Genomic DNA, 19,063 nt, shown 5'->3' on the forward strand with positions numbered 1-19,063 from the left:
GCGATAGAAGCCGCTTTGCATTCGTCAAACGTGTCGGTGACGGTATTGGGGTTAATCAGGGTCGATTTCAATTATTTGAAATCTCACCACGTGACCCGAAGATTGAGGCAGAATCGAGTTTTTCCTGTAAGTCCTGAATTGAAGGGAAAGGCGCAACAAGCAGGTCGGAGAAATGAAGAGCAGAAAATGTGGATGAAACTTGCACGAGTGAAAATCCCTGTCTGTTGGAAGACTCAGTCCCCAGTGGTGGAGAGGATTGGGATTTCAAGCTGTCTCACAGCTCACACACACACCATTGGCTCATTTAGTTAACTTCTACAATCGATTACATCATCACTTAATCTTCTGTACACAAGGAAATACAAACCTTGTCCACGCAACCTGTCCGCATAATTTAAATATTTTAGCCCAGGTATAATTCCGGTCAATTCTGGTGAATCTGCACTGCACCCCCGCCAAAGCCAATATATCCTCCCTCAGGCGTGGTGTCCAGAACTGAATGCAGTACTCTAAATATGGTCTCAGCAGAGTTTATGCAACTGTAACATTTTTTTTATTCGTTCATGGGATGTGGTCGTCGCTGGCAAGGCCGGCATTTATTGCCCATCCCGAATTGCCCTTGAGAAGGTGGTGGTGAGCCGCCTTCATGAACCGCTGCAGTCCGTGTGGTGAAGGTTCTCCCACAGTACTGTTAGGCAGGGAGTTCAAGGATTTTGACCTGGAGACGATGAAGGAACGGCGATATATTTCCAAGTCGCGATGAAGTGTGACTTGGAGTGGGACATGCAGGTGGTGTTGCCCCCATGTGCCTGCTGCCCTTGTCCTTTTAGGTGGTAGAGGTCGCGGGTTTGGGAGGTGCTGTCGAAGAAGCCTTGGCGAGTTGCTGCAGTGCATCCTGTGGATGGTGCACACTGCAGCCACTGTGCGCCGTTGGTGAAGGGAGTGAATGTTTAGGGTGGTGGATGGGGTGCCAATCAAGTGGGCTGCATTGTCCTGGATGGTGTCGAGCTTCTTGAGTGTCATTGGAGCTGCACTCATCCAGGCAAGTGGAGAGTATTTCCTCACACTCCTGACTTGTGCCTTGTAGATGGCTTTGGTGAGTGAGGAGGTCATTCACTCGCTGCAGAATACCCAGCCTCTGACCTGCTCTCGTAGCCACAGTATTTATGTGGCTGGTCCAGTTACGTTTCTGGTCAATGGTGACCCCCAGAATGTTGATTGTGTTGGATTCGGCGATGGTAATGCCGTCGAATGTCAAGGGGAGGTCGTTAGACTCTCTCTTGTTGGAGATGGTCATTGCCTGGCACTTGTCTGGCGCGAATGTTACTTGCCATTATCAGCCCAAGCTTGGATGTTGTCCAGGTCTTGCTGCATGCAGGCACGGACTGCTTCATTATCTGAGGGGTTGCGAATGGAACTGAACACTGTGCAACGATCAGCGAACATCCCCATTTCTGACCTTATGATGGAGGGAAGGTGATTGATGAAGCAGCTGAAGATGGTTGGGCCCAGGACACTGCCCTGAGGAACTCCTGCAGCAATGTCCTTGGGCTGAGATTATTGGCCTCCAACAACCGCCACCATCTTCCTTTGTGCTAAGTATGACTCCAGCCACTGGAGAGTTTTCTCCCTAATTCCCATTGATTTCAATTTTACTTGGGCTCCTTGATGCCACACTCGGTCAAATGCTAGCTTGATGTCAAAGCCAGTCATCTCACCCCACCTCTGGAATTCAGCTCTTTTGTCCATGTTTGCTCCAAGGTTGTAATGTGGTCTGGAGCCGAGTGGTCCTGGCGGAACCCAAACTGAGCATCGCTGAGCAGGTTATTGGTGAGTAAGTGCCACTTGATAGCGCTGTCGACGACATCTTCCATCACTTTGCTGATGATTGAGAGTAGACTGATGGGGCGGTAATTGGCCGGATTGGATTTGTCCTGCTTTTTGTGGACAGGACATACCTGGGCAATTTTCCAATTTGTCGGGTAGATGCCAGTGTTGTTGCTGTACTGGAACAGTTGGGATAGAGGCACGGCTAGTTCTGGAGCACAAGTCTTCAGCACTACAGCCGGGATGTTGTCGGGGCCCACAGCCTTTGCTGTATCCAGTGCACTCAGCCGTTTCTTAATATCACGTGGAGTGAATCGAATTGGCTGAAAACTGGCTTCTGTGATGGTGGGGATATCGGGAGGAGGCCGAGATGGATCATCCACTCGGCACTTCTGGCTGAAGATGGTTGCAAACGCTTCAGCCTTGTCTTTTGCACTCCCGTGCTGGACTCCACCATCAGTGAGGATGGGATTGTTTACAGAGCCTCCTCCTCCCGTTAGTTGTTTAATTGTCCACCACCATTCACGACTGGATGTGGCAGGACTGCACAGCTTGGATCTGTTCCATTGTTTGTGGAATCGTTTAGCTCTGTCTATATCATGTTGCTTCTGCTGTTCAGCATGCATATAACTTCCACCCTTTGTATTCCAGCTCCCTTGAGATAAAGGCCCACATTCTATTAGCCTTTTTAATTACTTTTGTACCTGTCCACCGATATTTAGTGATTGCTGTACTTGGACCCCTAAATATCTCTGCTTCCCCACAGTTGCTTGCTTCTCTCCATTTAGAAAATGCTCTTAATGATCTTGCTTAGGTCCAAAGTGAATGACCTCACACTTTCCCATCTTGAAAGTTTGAACGCGCTGGGGGTCTTATCTGTAGAAACGAGAAGGCTGAGGGTGACCTGATATAGTACTTTAAGATTATGCAAGGGTTTGATAGGTCAGATGTAGATGAGGTGTTTGTACTTTGGGGGTAGGGACTCCAAAACCTGGGGCCAATAATATAAGATAGTGATCAATAAATCCAAAATAACATTCAAGAGAACCATATTTACGCAGAGAGTCATTAGAATGTGCAACTCGCTACCACGAATAGCATGGATGCATTTATGGGGAAATGAAATAAATACATGAAGGAGAAGGGAATACTCGGGTTTGCTCATTGGGTTAGATGAAGAGGGGTTGGAGGAGGTTCGTCTGCAGCATAAACACCAGCATAGTCTAGTTGGGCCGAATTGCCTGTTTCTGTGATGTACATTCTATGTAATTCTATGTAAGCTCCATCTGCCACAGTTTTACCAACTCACTTCATCTATCATTTTCCTTTTGCAACTTTATGCTGCCATCGACATTACTCACTGTGGCACCAAACTCGGTGTCGTCGACAAACTTGGATATATGGCTCTCTATTTCTTCAATAGCCTCATTTATACATATGGTAAAAAGCTGATGCCCCGGTACAGATCCCTGGGGAACACCACAAATCACATCCTGTCAATTTGAGCGCAGATCCATTATCCCTACTCTCTGTCTGCTACCTCCTAACCAACTCCCTACCCATGTCAATAGGTTGCTTTAAATTCCATGCGCTCTCATTGTTTTTAACACTCTCTTATGTGGTACCTTATCGAATGCCTCTTGAAGTCAATGTACATATAACACCCAGAGACACTGCATTATCTACCACATTATTTACATCTTCAAAATGTTCAGCTTGTTTCGTTAGACTTGACTTACCCTTTACAAATCCATGCTGGCTCTGTCTGATCAATTCATATTTATCCAAGTGCTCAGTCATTCTTTCCCTAATAACAGATACGGGTAACTTCCCCACAACAGGCATCAGACTAATAGGTTTATAATTTCCTACTTTATCTCTCCTCCCCTTCCTAAATAATGGAATGACATTGGCATTTTTTCAATCCATGGAACAATTCCTGAATCATGAGAGTATTAAAGATCATGACCAAAGCTTGTAAAATTTCCTCACTTACTCCTTTTAATCCCCTGTGGTGGTAACCATCAGATCCTGGAGATTTGACTATCTTTAGTCTCATTATTTGCTCCATTACCATTATTTTACTTACACTGAATCGCCTTGATTTATTTTCAGTTTTCCTCGTGTCTATGATATATTATCCTCATCCTTTTCTGCGAGTATTTAGCTGGTCTGCCATTTCCTGATTTTCAATTACAATATCACCGCCATTTGTCTTTAAGGGGCCCACATTACTCTTAGTCACCCTTCTTTCTCTTAATACACGTGTAAAAACCTTGAGACTTGTCCTTAATTTCCCTCACAAGTTTTTCTCGTTTACCCTTTTATCACCTCTTATGATTTTTTTAGTTTCAGCATCACAATAAACAACACTTCGCTGTGAAATTTGCTTAATTCGTCCTTCAGTGTCACAGCGAGATTTGTCTGATCCTCTCGTTTATTTAATGTAACAAACAAACACAAGCACAAATATTCATCCGTGCATCAATGCACTGATGGACACACAAAGATAAACACAGCCAGAAACGCAGTCAGTATCTGGATTCACAGGTAAACGGGCAAGCGAAATTGACAAAGGTAATACAGTCTGAACCCCCAACAGAATGTGCCGTGTAGGTGAAACGGATCTCAACTCCCTGCTTCTTTTCTGTACTGATAAATATAGACAAAAATCTCATCTCCGTGCTTTTTTCAGATAATGAATGTCTTAATGCTGAAGAGATCGCTGATCCAAGCGAATTATCCCCAGTCGCACTCTCCTTCCAATCTTGCACGTGTTGCTCAGCTTTGAAATTGTGCATTTTTTCACACTGGGATTCAATTTGAAGGAAACGATGCTGTGATCAGCTAATGTTGTTAAGGAGATGGAGCACAAGAAGATAGATAAAAGGCCAATGATAACAGTGACTGTTCAGACACTGTGAGCTACAGTTCAAGGTCAGCAACATTTAAAGTGTCAGGTAGCAGATCTTTTCCAAATCTTGACAGAAATGGCAAGAAAACTTAACGCAGACTTTGATCAATATCACAACTTTCAAATAGCGGTCATTTTATACAAGGCAAGAAAGATTTACAAGGATGTTGCCTGGGCTGTAGAATTTTAGCTAAGAGGAAAGATTTGGAACTAAGGAGGCCAAAGGCAGATTTAATTAACGTGTACAAAAATATGAGGGGAATTGATAGTGTGGATTGGAAGGACCTATTTCCCTTAACAGAGAGGTTAATAAGCAGGGGTATAGATTTAAAGTGATTGGTAGAAGTGGGGAGCTGAGGAGAAATTCTTTCACCCAAGGGTTGTGGGGTCTGGAACACACTGCCTGAAAGGGTGGTGGAGGCGGACACCCTCATCGCATTTAAAGACTACGTGGGTATATACTCAAAGTGCCATAACATACAAGGTTACAGACCAAGAGCTGGAAAGTGGGATTAAGCTGGATAGCTCTTTTTCGGCAGGAACAGACACGACGGGCTGAATGGCCTCTTTCTGTGCCGTAAATTTATTTGATTCTATGATTCTAATTAACAGTAAGCAGGGTAGTTTAGGGCTCATAAAAATGCTACTGAAGAAAAGTAACTGATGGGAACCAAGCAATGTGTCCTTGTAAACCACAGATTATGGAATTTACAGCTCCAGTGCCAGAGATGGATCACTACAGTGTATAAAAGTGAGAGGATACTGATGTAAGGGGCAGTCGGGAGTGGAGACACCGGAGATCAAGCTAAGGGTGCCTGAGGCTCTATCCAGCGGGATCATCTCGTGTACACGGGAGACTTGCATGTTTACTCTGGTGCGGTAGAGGAAAGAGAATTTGCTCATATATTTCTTAATAAGGTATTAAAGTTGCTGACTCTCAGACTTGTTAATTAATAAGACAACGTATTAGTTAGAACCTTCCTTCCCGAAGTCTCTCTGCTCCTCTACTTTAAAACTTTGACCATTTAGTTTATATTTCATCTCATTTTTCTTCCTCTCAAAATGTATGACGTCACATTTCTCTCCATTAAACTTCACCTGCCTGATTCCGAACCTGTGGACGTCACAATGACGTCACTGGCTCCTCTTCACAGTTCCCCACGCTGCCAAATTTGGCGTCATCTAGAGATTTTCACCTTGTGTCCCACATACCCAAGCTGAGATCATTCTCTACATTGAGAAGAGCAATGGTCACAACACTGACCCTGGGGGACACCAATGTTTACATCCCTCCAGTCTGAAGAACATCCATTAAACACTACTCTCTGTTTTCTGCCCTTTACACAACTTCCTATCCACACTGCCCCATTCATTTTAATACCGTGAGTATTAATTTTATCAACAAGCCTCCTGTCCGGCATCTTATCAAATCCCTTTTCACAATCCATCTGCACAACATCCACTACATTCCCTTTAACGGTCGACTCGAGTTATCTCAAATAATCCATGTTGGCTATTCTTAATTAATGTGTTTATCCAACAAATGTTGAAATGTTTGCTCCACCTCATCTGGTTTCATCTGTTTCAAGCCACAACAGAAAGGTCGAGTTTGCTCCTGGAGCTTAAGATAAATTATTTTTTTTAAATGATGCTTCAGACAATGGCGTCATCTGGGCTCAGACCCGCCCATTCGGTGCCGCAACTCACGCCCCTCACACACTCCGATTGGTTGGAGGACCAACCGTTCTTTCATCCCTCAAGTCAATTTACCATAAGACCATAAGATCATAAGAGATAGGAGCAGGAGTAGGCCATTCGGCCCCTCGAGCCTGCTCCGCCATTTAATGAGATCATGGCTGATCTGATGTTTATCTCAACTCCACTTACCCGCCCTTTCCCCAAATCCTTTGACTCCCTTGCGAATCAAAAATTTGTTGAACTCAGCCTTGAATGTATTCAATGACTCAGCCTCCACAGCTTTTTGGGGCAATGAATTCCAAAGATTCACAACCCTCTGGGAGAAGAAATTCCTCCTCATTTCCGTCTTAAACGGGCGACCACTTATTCTGAGACTATGCCCCCTGGTTTTAGATTCCCCCATGAGGGGTAACAACCTCTCAGTATCTACCCTGTCGAGTCCCCTCAGAATCTTGTCTGTTTCAATAAGATCTCCTCTCATTCTTCTCAACTCCAATGATTATAGACCCAACCTGAGCAATCTTTCCTCATAAGACAGCCCTTCCATACCCGGAATCAACCGAGTGAACCTTCTCTGAACTGCCTCCAATGCAAGTATACCCTTCCTTAAATAAGGTCACCAGAACTGTACGCAGTACTCCAGATGTGGTCTCACCAGCACCCTGTACAGTTGTAGCATGACTTCCCTGCTTTAACACTCCAACCCCCTAGAAATAAAGGCCAATATTCCGTTTGCCTTCCGGATTACCTGCTGCACTTGTATGTTGACTTTTTATGTTTCATGTACGAGGACACCCAGATCCTTCTGTACCGCAGCATTTTGCAGTATTTCTCCATTCAAATAATATTTTGCTTTTTTATTTTTCCTCCCAAAGTGCATGACTTCATATTTTCCCACATTATATTCAATCGACCAAATTTTTGCCCATCCGCTTAACCTGTCAATATCTCTTTACAGTCACTTTGTGTCCTTATCGCAACTTGCTTTTCCACCTATCTTTGTATCATCAACAAATTTGGCCACAAGACACTCTGTTCCTTCATCCAAGCCATTATTATATACTGTAAAAAGTTGAGGCCCCAGCACTGATCGCTGTGGCACCCCACTCGTTACAGGAAATTCCGATAAATTCCTGCTGCTCCTTTTGGTCCGGATATCTCGTTAATCACCATGGCGGGATTAATGGAGAAACTGACGGTTCTGAGGTGCAGTTGGAAAATAAACATTAATTGAACCCGTCAGTTGCAACAATTAATAAAACGAAATTAATACAAGTTACCGAATAAAATATATTCTGGAGTTCACCAAAGTGTGTGTGGCGGGGGGCTTCTATGCCGTGTGTTTGTGCCGGTTTAAATGGCACGAAGGGCTGGGCTTTCAGTTTATTTCATTATCCTTGATCCAAACGCGCTCTGCCTGCTTCAAATGTTTTTGCTTTTCGTACAGACATTACGATAAGCAATGGCGGCTGTAGCACCCAGCATGCAGCGCGGTAGAGATTGTGCCCTATCTGAATCAGAGGAGCACAGTGCGCAGGCGCAGTCTGACTCATTATCGGGCAGTGTGTCCTGAGCATGCGCGGTCAGTCGAGGCTGCGGGAGGAGTGCGTTCGGTGCAGGTGAGAGGATCGGAGCAAGAGGATCAATAAACCCCGGGGCCCGGGTCCGGGCTCAGGCCCAGGCTCAGGCTTCACAAACCCCGAGTGCGGCCCCAGACCCGAATATAAAACAGTGAACATTATCCCCCCTCACTACCCGCCGGTTTCCGGTTTCTCCCGTTTCGCTCCGGACCAACTCTCAACAAAAGGCCGCGGCCCCGCGCCTGCGCGGTGTAAACTGGGAATTCTCAGGGAGCGTCTGTAAATGAAGTAGAAATGCTGATCCGTCAGGGAGCGTCTGTAAATGAAGGAGAAATAATGGTGGGGCAGGGAGCGTCTATAAATGAAGGAGAAATAGTGATCGGTCAGGGAGCGTCTGTAAATGAAGTAGAAATGCTGATCCGTCAGGGAGTGTCTATAAATGAAGGAGAAATAATGGTGGGTCAGGGAGCGTCTATAAATGAAGGAGAAATAGTGATCGGTCAGGGAGCATCTAAAAATGAAGGAGAAATAACGATCTCTACACCTTTTGTCATCCAGGGATCTCCAGCTTTGGAGGCCGTTCCTTTCCTCCTCGTGGGAATCTGTCTGCTCTGTACTCAAACCAACTCCTCCTTCAAGGCCTCCCATTGTTCAATTACTGTTTTGTTGCCAATTTGTGATTCCAATCCACCCGGACAAGATCCCTTTTTAACTCACTGAAATTAGCCCTCCTCCAGTTAGGAATTTTCACATTTGTTTGTCCCCTGTCCTTTTCCATAACTGTTCTAAACCTAATGAGATTATGATCACTGCTGCCCCACTGAAACATGCTCCACCTGTCCCACTTCATTCTACACACCGAGCCCACTGCTGTACTCAGATTCGCTCTCTCACATTCACCCTCTCACATTCACTCTCTCACATTCACTCTTTCACATTCACTCTCTCACATTCACTCTTTCACACTCTCTCATATTCACGCTCTCACATTCCTCTCTCACCCTTTCACTCATGGTTTAGCACCACTGAAAGATGATGCGATGGGTTTGGATTTCAGCTCAGGGAGGAGGGAGAGTGTGTGGGATGGGGATTTATAGCTTTGAGGAACAAGAGAGTAAAGAATGTTCCATAGAAACGAGAATTGTCTGTTCTAAATTTTTATCCTGTACTTACAGTGATAACTTTTATAAACTCCTTTTACAGGGTATTTGAAGGGGTGGATTTGCAGACAGGAAACTCAAACCAAAGACCACGTCAAGATCTGACAGAGTCACTCGATTCATCAGGACCTGAATATCATCGGCCTTTGAATGTGGAAGGAGAAATGTTTGTCTGTTCTGTCTTTCGGAAAAGATTTGAAACATCAGTGTGAGTGGAAAATCACCGAGACACACACACCCGAGTGAGAGTGTTCCAGTGCACTGACTGTGGAAAGAGCTTTAACCAGTGAAACAGCCTGAAAAAACATCACACCATTCACAGCGGGGAGAAACCGTACACGTGTTCTGTGTGTGGACGAGGCTTCAACTGATCGTCCAACCTGGAGAGACACAAGGACACCCGGACCATGGAGAAACCGTGGAAATGTGGGGACTGTGGGAAGGGATTCAATTACCCATCACAGCTGGAAATTCATCGACGCAGACACACCGGGGAGAGGCCGTTCATCTGCTCCGTGTGTAAGAAGAGATTCACTGAGTCATCCCACCTGCTGACACACCAACGAGTTCACTCTGATGAGAGACCTTTTACATGCTCTGACTGTGGGAAGAGCTTTAAAAGCAGAAACAAACTTCTGAGACATCAGCACGGTGACACTGGGGAGAGGCCGTTCATCTGCTCTGTGTGTAAGAAGAGATTTACTCGTTCGTCCACCCTGCTGAGACACCAGCGAATTCACACTGGGGAGAGGCCATTCTCCTGTTCCGTGTGTAAGAAGAGATTCACTCAGTCATCCAACCTGCTGATACACCAGCGAGTTCACACTGGGGAGAGGCCATTCTCCTGCTCTGTGTGTAGGAAGAGATTCACTGAGTCATCCAACCTGCTGAGACACCAGCGAGTTCACACTGATGAGAGACCTTTTAAATGTTCTGACTGTGGGAAGAGATATAAAAGCAAAAGGAATCTGCTGACACACCAACCTACTCACCCTGGGGAGAGACTTTTTAAATGTTCTGAATGTCAGAAGGGCTTTAAAAGCACAAATGATCTGCTGAAACACCAACGCACTCACACTGGGGAGAGACTGTTCACCTGCTCCGTGTGTGGGAAGGGATTGACGAATTCATCACACCTTCTGAAACATCAACTTGTTCACACTATTGAGTGACCTTTAAACTCAGTGACTGTGAGAAGAGCTTCAAAAGCAGAAATGAACTGCTGACACATCAACTCACACCTATTGGGGAGAGACTGTTCACCTGCTCCGTGTGTGGGAAGGGATTCACTCAGTCATCACACGTGCTGAGACACCAGCGAGTTCACATATGACTGCAGGGGTTGGATTCTGCTGTTAATCCCATCCAGGACTGAACCATGTTCATTCTGACAGTTGGGGTTTGTTTCTGCTGATGTTAATAACCCCTATAACTGGGCTGGAGTTTAATATTCTGAATATCTGTAAAATAAATCAGCTTTATTTTAAACCCTTGTTGTAGATTTTGGTCTTTCCCACCTGAGTGTTTAGCATCACCTGACTGGAGCTCAGAAAGGACAATCTGGGGGGAGGATCGTCCGGTGGGAACAGAACTTCAGCCTGGACACAGTCCTTCAGGGCCACACTGAGAGGGGCAAACGGCACTTTGGTCTTTCTCATCTCTCTTCACTGACAGTAAAGTCGCCGTGCGGGTTTATCTTGTGTGTAAGAAATGTGTCCCAGCCGCTCTCTTTCATGGCTCAGATCTCCTAGGCACGGAACAGAAGGGTCCTTTCCAATGGAGTCAAGAAGGACAATGGTGAATGCTGGAAAAGTGCTGTCAAATCAGAGATTGGTGTAAAACTGTGATCGATTCCTGACTGGAAGTGAAACGGCAGGTTTAAGTCTCCAGTCTAAAAATAACTGGTAATTATTCTTTGAAGATTTAAATTGATTGTGTGACAGTCCTGAGTCCACCATTTAAGGCAGGCGAAAATAAACCCATTTAAAATCAGTGGGTTAAAGCGTGCAATAAAATAGCAGAAGAGGTAATTCACATGAGCCTGTTAACTGCTGGTACAATTATAAAACAGTCATTTGATCTGTCGGTAAAGAAGGACCTGCAGTGTGTTTCCAGAATTCCCTGTTTTATTGATGTCTTTGTGTTAGACACCAGGATAACGAAAGATACTCGACCCGGACCATCCACAGGGTGGGGGCGATCCCGACAGTTACTCTGGGATCACTCCTGCTGCGGAACTCTACCACTGACCCTGCTGAAGGTTGCAGGCTCAGGGAGTGGGGCCTCCAGGAGTGGACTGTAAGAAAGCTGGGTTTCAGTATCCTGACAAATATATGCCGAGGTACCAGAGGAATCCTTACTAAGGAACCGTCTGGGGTTTTACCTGTCAGTGGAGGTCTTGTGGTGAATGATTCCTGACTCCCCGAACTGTCTTACATTTAACTCAGGTCAGGCCAGGATGAATTCAGTTCACAGGAGAATTGGGACAAATATCACCCACAATCAAGGGAGACAAAAGCAGCCATTAGCGAAGCTCAGAGATCTTTGGAAAAGAAGATGGTGCACAATTTTAATAATAGTCAAAGCTTTTCCAGCTGCGTCAGGAGTCAGAAGACTATTAAAGATGGTTTCGGGCCACTGAAAGACAGTTCAGGACAGATTCCCGGACTATGGCAGAGCTGTTAAATGACTATTTCTCATCAGCCTACACTCCTGTGGATGATGCTCAGATTCCAGCTGTGGGATGTGCTGTCGACAATAGCATCATAAATATTAAAATAGAAAGGGATGTGATCTTGGATAAAATATGAAATCTCAAAATACTTTGTGCTCCAGGTCCAGATGATATCCACCCCCGGGTGTTTAAAGAGATGGGACGGGTGCTCTGTGAGCCCCTTGCCTGTATCTTCAACTGCTCAATGGAGTCAGGGATTGTTCCCTGAGATTGGAAGGTAGCTCACGTAGTTCCCATTTTCATTAACGGGGACAAATCATAGCCAGGGAATGACAGGCCCATCAGTGTGACCTCGATCAGAGGGAAGATGCTTGAAGGGATCCTAAGAGATGCTGTTTATAATCACGGGGAAAAAGAAGGAGCCATTAGAGATACTCATCACGGCTTCCGGGAAAGAAGGTCGTGTCTCACAAACTTGCTTGAGTTTTTTGAAGAAGTTACCGGATTAGTGGATGAGGGTAATCCGGTTCACATTGTCTATCTCAGGGGTGCGAAACTCATTTTCTATGGTGGGCCTGATCCGATATCCTGGCACTTGGCCTGGGCCACATTTAACAAAAGTTGTAAACTAGAAATAGATGAAGATGGACTATATTGGTGCTTACTTGCATTTGGGTTTCATTTACTGCTACTGCGGCTCCCGATACCTGGCACCTCTTAGCTTGAACCATTGCATCAACATTTGGAGTAAATGACTGGGCTGAGGCCTGTCTTGGATAAAAACATGAGGACCACTTGTCATTACAGAACTGTGTGACCCAAACACTAACCGTGGAAGTGAATTTCGCAGTCTCACAACTCCCTACGTAAAGAAGTTGCTCTTGATCACTGCTCTATAACAGATAGCAGGGGTTAAGGGTCGCTACTCAGACTGCATAAGGTGGAATGAGGTGTTCCACAAGGGTCGGTTCTGGGACACTGTTCACAATTTACATAAACGATTTGGACTCGGGAATCGGAAGTACAATTTCAAAATTTACGGATGACACCAGATTAGCGGGGCGGGGGGCTGTGGGTGGGTGGGGTGGGGTATAGATAATATTGATGAAGATTGCGACCAAATACAAGAAAACATTAATAAACTGGCAAAATGGGTGTATAATTAGCAAATGAATCTAAATGCAGATGCGGGTGAAGTGGAGCATTTTGGTAGAAAGAACAAGGAGGCCGCATGCTACTTGGACAATAAGAGTCTAAATGTCCTTGGTTCCAAAGAAAACAATCCCAGCCTATCCAATCTTTCATCATAGCTAAAATTCTCAACTCCTGGCAACGTCGCCGTAAATCTCCTCTGTACCCTTTAATATTCTCTCTCTCTCTCTCTGCCATTTGGGTCTCTTTCTCTCTGTCTGTGTAATTGACACAATTCAGTGTACTGGGACGTACTGTTCTCCGTGACTGGCCTGTTTGAACAACGACACCTTTTGATTGGTGTGATGCTGTCCCAGCCTAATATAAGATATGCAATTTGAGAACCTTTCACTCATTCACCTGACGAAGGGGATAATCTCCGAAAGCTTGTGATTTTAAAATAAAATTGTTGGACTATAACCTGGTGTTGTAAGATTCCTTACATTTGTCCACCCCAGTCCATCACCGGCATCTCCACATCATGGCCCTCTCTAGAGCAATCACATCTTTCCCCTAATGTGGTGACCAGAACTGTACGCAGTACTCGAGCTGTGGCCTTACTAGTGTTTTATGTAGTTGTCCGATAACCACCCTGCTATTATATCCTATGCCTAGGCTAATAAAGGAAAGTATCCCGAATGTCTTCTTAACCAACTTATCTACCTGTCCTGCTACCTTCAGTGATCTGTGGACATGCACTCCAAGTTCCCGCTGTTCGTCTCCACCTCTCAGTATCCTCCCAAGCAATGTGGTTTCAGAGCAACTAATTCTGGAACGTCTCACTTGATAATACAAGTCGTAAGTCGAAACCAATTTGGTGAAGGGAGACTAATATTGGTGACTGGAAATAGTTAGTGTACAACTTGATATTGCTGCACACCGGAATAGAAAACGAGATTGGATGGACAGAAGAGGTCTGACAGGATGGCCGAGCGGTTGTCGGAGGCAGTGAACGTTTACACTGGCTGCACAGTGAGAGCGGTGCGTTGGTCTCGGGATATGATTCTCGCTTCGGGGGTTTAATTGATTGATATGCGAGAGATCCTGGGTTCAAATCGTGGACGAGCCCTGCTGTCTCGCTGCTTTTAGTGAAAAGTCTCCAATTGGATTCTGACATCTTTCCAGTGTTGCTGTTGGTAGAATTGAATTACATCCAGAGCATGTTTGAGCTCCAGAGGACAGAGCTTGGAAGTTTCCATGTCACAACACACGTGAAGTAAATAAAATGTCTCAAGATGATGAGGAGATTGAAGCTGACTGTGAATTTATCTCAATTCAGACGGTCTCATTGATATTGGATGATGGGATAGAGAGCCACATATCCAAGTTTGCTGATGACACCAAGATGGGCAGCATTGTACACAGTGTAGATTGAGGCATAAAATTACAGAGAGACAGTAATATAATAAATGAATGGGCAAAACTGTGGCAAATGGATTTGAATTGACGCAAGTGTGAGGTCATCCACTTTGGACCTAAAAAGGGTAGATCAGAATACGTTCTAAATGGAGAAAAACTCGAAACTGTGGAGTTCCAAAAGGACATAGGGTCCATGTACATAGATCATTAAATATCATGGACAGGTACAGAAAATAATCGAAAAGGCTAATGGAATGCTGGCCTTTATATCTCGAGGACTAGACGACAAGGGGATAGACATTATGCTACAGCGATACAAACCTCTTGTTAGACCACACCTGGAGTACTGTGTTCAGTTCTAGCACCGCATCTTAGGAAGGATATATTGGCCGTGAATGGAGTACAGCGTCGATTTACTAGAATGATACCTGGACTCCAAGGGTTAAATTACGAGGAGAGATTACACAAACTAGGGCTATATTCCCCGAAATGTAGTAGATTAAGGGCTGATTTGATCGAAGTTTTCAAGATATTAATGAGAACTGATGGGGTTGATGGAGAGAAACCATTTCCGCTGGTTGGGGAGTCCAGGATGTGGGGACACGGCCTGAACATTAGAGTCAGGACTTTCAGGATTGAAGTTAGGAAATACTTCTATCAGCAAAAGGAGGTGGAAGTTTGAAAATCTTTTTCGCAAACGGCAGTTGATGCGAGCTCAATTGTTGATTTTAAAGCTGAGATTGAAATTATTTTGTTCACCAAAGGTATGAAGAGATTAGCGGCTAAGGCCCATATATGGAGTTACGTCACAGATCAGCCATGATCTCATTGAATTGTGGAACAGGCTCGAGGTGCCCAAATGACCCACTCCTGTTCCGAAGTTCCGCATGGTCCAGAATGCAAAAACTTGCTGCATTGGCCGGGAATCGAACCCGGGTCTCCCGCGTGGCAGGCGAGAATTCTACCCCTGAACCACCAATGCTCATAAATGATGCCTTGCTTGTTTCCATTTGAAATGATCTCTGAACGAACATGCCGTTTGCTGTTGGGATGGCCGAGTGATTGAAGCGTTGGTCTCAGAATTCCAATGGTGTTTTTCTCCCTCGATTTGAATTCTGCTCGCAGCGTCACTGTTTAAAGATCTCTTCAATGCTGAAATAGAAAAATTGGAGTTAGTTGACCGCATTTATTTCTCGCTCAGCATGACAGATATTTAAGCGTGGCCGGTGCTTTTGATTGAGTGCCCAAACTTCTCTTGAAAGATTTCAAGACCCGAGAAGGAATCTCTCCCAATCTGTAACTTAAATTCTGCTAGTTTACAAGACCTGACATTTATACTCTTTATTTTATTTTCGTGCATCTCTCTATCTCCCCCTGTCTCTGACTCTTGTCTCTCTGTGTTGTCCCCGATGTAATTCTGATCTCAACTGCAAAACCAGCAGAGAAGGGTAAAGAATAAAAAGATTGAGGCGGTTGGACAAGTAAAGGTGGAACCCAGCTGATAAATTCGGAGCTACTGTACCCACATTTATGTCTCTTCGCCCTCACAGTGAATGGAAGCAGCAATTTGAGTAAAGTGTACTTATGGTGGAGTGTAAACTATGACGATGCCGAGACAGATGACAATGTCGTTTCGGAGCAATTCATTCTGTAAAGTGTTACTTGAAAATACAAGTCGTACAATCAAAACAAATTTGATAAAGAGAGGCTAATATTGTCGATGTGAAATAATTCGTGTAGAACCTAATGTTGCTCTACATCGTACATCGTACAAGAAAGCGAGATTGGAGGGACAGAGCGTTCTGAAAGGATGGTGGATCGGCTTCAAGGCAGCGACATTTTACAGTGGCTGCACGGCTCTGTTGCCAGTTGGTCTTTGGGTCTGATTCTCGCTCAGGGAGTCTCACTGGTTCAAGTGCCGGATCAGCCCCGTTGTGTCCCCATTTTTGGTCAAAAATCACCAATTGGCTTCTCACAGCTTTTCAGCGGTTTTGACTTATCTCCAGCAGAGCATGTTTGAGCGCCAGAGGACAGAATGCAGAGGGTTTGTCCACGCAACACACTGAGACGAAATGAAGACAAGTTTTCTAGAAGTTGTACTGACTGAAGCCGGCAAATTAATTTATCCCAACTCAGGCGGTCTCACGGGTACAGAATACAAAAGGTAAAGGATGCTGAATTGGACTGGAACCAAATCCCTGATTTCCCACCGGCAGGCGAAGATACTAACACTGAAATACTAATGCACACACAACTGCAGGCTGCACGTGTAGCGTTGGGTACATGTCCAGAAGATGCAGTCTGGCAGAGTTCCCGTGATAACCCTACGCAGTCTGCTCCACTGCCGTGCAGTTCCTGTGGGTTACGTAAGGAGTGGGTCAAACATAGCCGTGTAATTCAATGGGGGCTTGAAACCACCGCACACCGCCACTGTGAAATGCTCAAATAAATAAGAGCTGTATTTACCAGGCAGTGTTTACTCCCTCAGAGCATAAAGGATAATCCAGCCCATTGTTCAACTAAAAGATTTCACGACATGAGACTGAATTTATTTTAACCTGTACTTTAAATTCTGCTCAATCACAGAATTTGGAGATTTATAATATTTTTCTTTGCATGCATCTCTCTATCTCTGTCTGTGTTTCTTCTTTCTCTCTATTTCCCCTGATGGACTTATCAGGCTTCCTTGAACGGCCAGGTCTGGAAACCTGGGATGGGACAAGGCTGTCGGATCTTCAGTCCAGTTGCTTTATTTCGACGGGATGAGCTTTGCTATTTTTCGTCTCCGCTTTCGGAAAATATAAACCCAGATGGAAATTCCTCTCCTCGGGTCCCGTCACCTCCCGATAAAGGAAATGAACCCGATCTATCACTCGTCTTAATATCTGTATTCTCATTGCTTAAGAATAAAATTACGGGGCTACAGCTAGTCTCAGGACACATTTTAGAAGTTAACACATAACAGACTTATTCGGAAACGTGGGATTAAAGGGCAGGTGATAACCTGGGCACATAATTCGCTAAAGGGAAGGAGGCAGAGAGTAGTGGTGAACGGATGTTTTTCTGACTGGAGAGAAATATGCAGTGTGATCCCCCGGGGGTCGGTATTAGGACTATTGCTTTTCTTGTTTTTATAAATGACTTGGATGTGGGAATAGGGAGTACGATTTCGAAGTTTGCGGATGATACAAAACTTGGCAACGTAGCAAATAGTTAAGAAGATAGTAGCAGATTTCAGGAGGACACAGACAGACTAGTGAAACGGGAAGTCACGTGACAGATTTAACGCAGATCAGTTTGAAGTGATGCACTTTTGGAAGAAGAACAATTTATGGCTGGTTGCAAGAGCAGAGGGACCTGGGGTGCATATTCACAAAACAGGGCAAGTTGATAAGGCGGTTAAGCAAGCGAATGTGGTACTTCGCTTTGTAAATAGGACATTGAATATAGAAACAAGGAAGTCATACTAAACCATTACAAATCATTGGTTCGGCTCAGCTGGAATATATTGTACGGTTCTGGGCACCACACTTTAGAATGAAAAGGCATTGAAGAGGATTCAGAGCAGGTTGACCTGGATAATACCAGGGTTGAGGAACTTCAGTTATGTGGAGAGATTGGAGAAGCTGGAATTATTCCACTTACAGCAGAGAAGGTTAAGGAGTGAATCTAATGGATGTATTCAAAGTAATGAGTGGTTTTGAAAGATCAAGTAGGTCGGAATTGCTTCCTCTGGCAAGTGGGTCAGTAACCAGAGGTCATTGATTTAAAATAATTGGCAAAAGAACTGGAGGGGAGTTGAGGAGAATTTTAACCGTGAAATTCGGCTTTTCTATTCCCTTATGAATATCGCAGATTATAATGTCCAGGCGGGGTGGGACTGAATGGGGGATAGAGTGCGGAGATTGGAATGGAAGCTCATCAGAATGAACTTGGTCTCATCAGTTTTTGTTATTTTTCCTACCAGTTGCCCGAAGCAGGCGGTGAACCTTCTTCTCGAGAGAGGATCGTCATTTCAGTTCAGAAGGAAAAAGGTATCAAGAAAATCGGGTGACACAGACACGGAATGATCCGGACATAAATCATCATTATGGTACATAAGTTTTTCTGACGTTGACGATAATATTTGCTCCTTTCACAATGACTCCGCTTTTCTCTTTGATACTTCGCGGCCATTCTCACTTCAACACGTTCGTGGAAGGAACTTTTGCTGATTTCAGCAAACAACGCAAAAACCTCTGCCCGCCGTTTCGAGAAGGATGGGACTTTAACCAGACCTGCTGAATGAGGGAAAGAAGACTTAAACACAATAACGACGAGGGTGGGATTCGAACCCACGCGTGCAGAGCACAATGGATTAGCAGTCCATCGCCTTAACCTCTCGGCCACCTCGTCATATGAGGAAACCTGCGAAATCCCTTTTATTCAAAATGAAAATACTGGTTATGTTGCCAATCTGAAATAAAAACAGTAAATGTGGATATCCTCAGCAGGTCAGGCAGAATCTTTAGATATAGAAACAGAGTTAACGTTTCAGGTCGATGACCATCACATGAGTATTACATCACACTCCTGACTTGCGCCTTGCAGATCGTAGAACAGCTTTGGAGAGTCACGAGGTGAGTCACTCACCGCAGAACATCCAACCTCTGACCTGCTC

At 44.8% G+C, this 19,063-nt stretch overlaps 2 non-coding genes across 2 annotated transcripts; both read right to left on the reverse strand.

Moving 5' to 3' along the window:
• Positions 1-15,314: 15,314 nt before the first annotated feature.
• trnag-gcc (transfer RNA glycine (anticodon GCC)) lies at positions 15,315-15,385 on the reverse strand. The gene has a single exon. It is a non-coding gene; the product is annotated as a tRNA-Gly (tRNA).
• Positions 15,386-18,716: 3,331 nt separating this feature from the next.
• Positions 18,717-18,798, reverse strand: trnas-gcu (transfer RNA serine (anticodon GCU)). The gene has a single exon. It is a non-coding gene; the product is annotated as a tRNA-Ser (tRNA).
• Positions 18,799-19,063: the final 265 nt, after the last annotated feature.

This window comes from Heptranchias perlo, chromosome 20 (genome assembly GCF_035084215.1).
Source record: "Heptranchias perlo isolate sHepPer1 chromosome 20, sHepPer1.hap1, whole genome shotgun sequence".
Classification (NCBI taxonomy): Eukaryota; Metazoa; Chordata; class Chondrichthyes; order Hexanchiformes; family Hexanchidae; genus Heptranchias; species Heptranchias perlo.